The sequence below is a fragment of the Montipora capricornis genome, chromosome 3, assembly GCF_036669925.1.
Source record: "Montipora capricornis isolate CH-2021 chromosome 3, ASM3666992v2, whole genome shotgun sequence".
Classification (NCBI taxonomy): Eukaryota; Metazoa; Cnidaria; class Anthozoa; order Scleractinia; family Acroporidae; genus Montipora; species Montipora capricornis.
The window spans coordinates 13,446,091-13,448,590 of NC_090885.1; the positions used below are offsets into that span (position 1 = coordinate 13,446,091).

General features: G+C 37.5%; 1 pseudogene; it reads left to right on the forward strand.

The window, feature by feature from the left end:
• The window catches only part of LOC138042271 (uncharacterized), a 16,612-nt pseudogene that overhangs the window by 7,389 nt on the left and 6,723 nt on the right, over positions 1-2,500 (forward strand).

Below are 2,500 nucleotides of genomic sequence, written 5' to 3' on the forward strand. Positions count from 1 at the left end.
TGAGAGTAAAGATGAGTCAGTAGGAACCAATCAGAACTCTCTAGAGCACGGGAACAATATGCCAATTTGAATTTCCGGCTTGTGTTTGGTAAGGCCGGCCTTCGGCGAAAATTAGCACCTGCATCTCTGAGAATATGAGTGTAGTCGTTATGCGAAATCATTTGCAAGAGTATTGAACTTTCTGAGATATTCAGGTAAGTAACAAAAGATTTTAAATACTGCCTGTATGACAGACAACCTATAAAACTAGAGAGGACATAGGCCTTACAGTAAGGACACTTGAACCGTGAACGCTTGATATTTTTGTGCACATTGTTTTTTTCAACGACGAAGAAATAAAGGCTCTTCTTATGATGTATAGTGTTACATGTATAGCATTTTGTAAATGTAAAAACATTAAATATCCTTGTCAAAAGGACGATCTCACATTCTATAGTCACTAAAAAATGGACAAAAAAATACCAAGTGCTCATGGTTCGAGTGTCCCCACCGTACTCATGCTAATTGCTTGCATGCATGCATGCCACATTCATGTATTTTATTCTGTATTCTTGAATAATTTGTTCAATTTATTACATTTTTAGATCTAGACGATGCATGGAATAAACTGTATAATAACAGCGCATGTAAAATCTTCTCGCTTTATTTGATTAATGAGGTTTAACAAGAGAAATTTATGTTTGTGAATAATGTTTGTGAATATCGACATAGCCGTCACGATTTCACGTGAAATACGCTCTATTCCCGGCAACCTGGTCAAGCGTGCCTTCAGTTTCTAAGAAATTCAGTGTTTAAGAAGTAGACGTTCAAGGCAGGAAGCATACCGTATGCAAAGTTTTTATCTTTATATTGCCAGTTTAAAATGTTTGAAACACTACTTTCTCTAGTAGATCGTTGAGCCGAGATATTTCGCAATGCATGCGATTTTCCTTTATCAAAATTAAATAAATAAATAAATAAATAAATAAATAAATAAAACAAATCATTGATTGAATTTCTTTCTTATGTAAGCCTTTGCTCAGTTCCTTTGGCGACAGAGTGAACATAGCAGTTTACTCGCACGAGTGATTAGTACATAGGGAATGGACGATAATTCGAGAATGCCCATTGTGTCGAAATTCAGACGATTGTTAAAACTAGGAGTTATATTTTGGTAAGAAGTATGCTATCATCATACTTTGTTTAAATAATCTGTTCATGTTGTCCTTCAGCAACATGATTAAAAATATATATATAAATGTTCTATTGAGGCCTTAAACTGCTGTTTAAAAGTAAAAACTAAAATCCAAGCTTTCGCCAATCAACAGCATCATCAGGGATGAGGAAATATTCCGCGCGCGCTATATATATGCAAAGAAGGTGTAGGGTGTGTAAAAGATGTGATGTATGTATGAACGATATCTATCTCCAAACAGCTAATGAAGAAACAGCTGACCACTTCCACGACATAATAAACAATGTGCACCCTAATTTGAAATTCGAAATTGAACAACCAGAAATAACGTCGAGTGGCTTGTCATTGTCATTATTGATTTCAAGTCACCATATCCAAGGATGGCAACAGCTCTTTTGAATTCTACAAAAAACCAGCCAAGAAACCACTTCATTTGCAACGAGCGAAAACGCATCAAGGACAGATGGTCCTCAAATATATCTACAAAACAACACCTAAACACGTTCAATAATATCCTTCGCCTCAACGGTTATCCAGAGAACAGCATAGAGCAGACAAAACACCCACAAAATCCTCAACGAAACCCCCAACCTGGCAACACAGAATGGTCATATCTTAAGATCCCTTACATCTCTGAACGACTCAATCACAGGATCACTAACATTTTCGGAAAAGAAAACATCCCAGAACGCATTGCCCACAAATCCTACACGCTCAGACAAGCCCTATCCCACACCTCCACGGAGCGCAAATGCACTAGAGACAAATGCCCTATCCCTAACACTGGATTATGTTTACGAAGAAATGCAGTGTACCAGCTCACGTGTAACAGCTGCGACCACCAATATATTGGTAGCGCTACATGCTTCATCCATGATCGCGTAAGAGAACATATCAACAACGAAAACTCCTCTGTTAAAAAAACACAACTATTCCTGCCAAAACGAAGACTACAAAGGCATTGAGGTCAAGATAATTATGAGCGAAAACGACCCCGCTAATCTACGCCTCTACGAAGCATTTTACATTAAAAAGTACAAGCCCACACTCAATTCCCGAGAAGAATGTACTGAATTCGCAGACCTACTACTTTAATATTTTATTTGAGAGAGTATTCCTAAGCGCTTTTAGAGGTCCTTTGTTTAGAGACACTCCATCATTAGAGCTTTGTATTCTACTCACAGTTTATTTCTATAGCTTTTACACATACATCACATCTTTTACACATTTCACCCTACACCTTTGTATATATATAGCGCGCGCGGAATATTTTCTCATCCCTGATGATGCCGTTGATCGGCGTAAGCTTGGATTTTAGATTTTAGC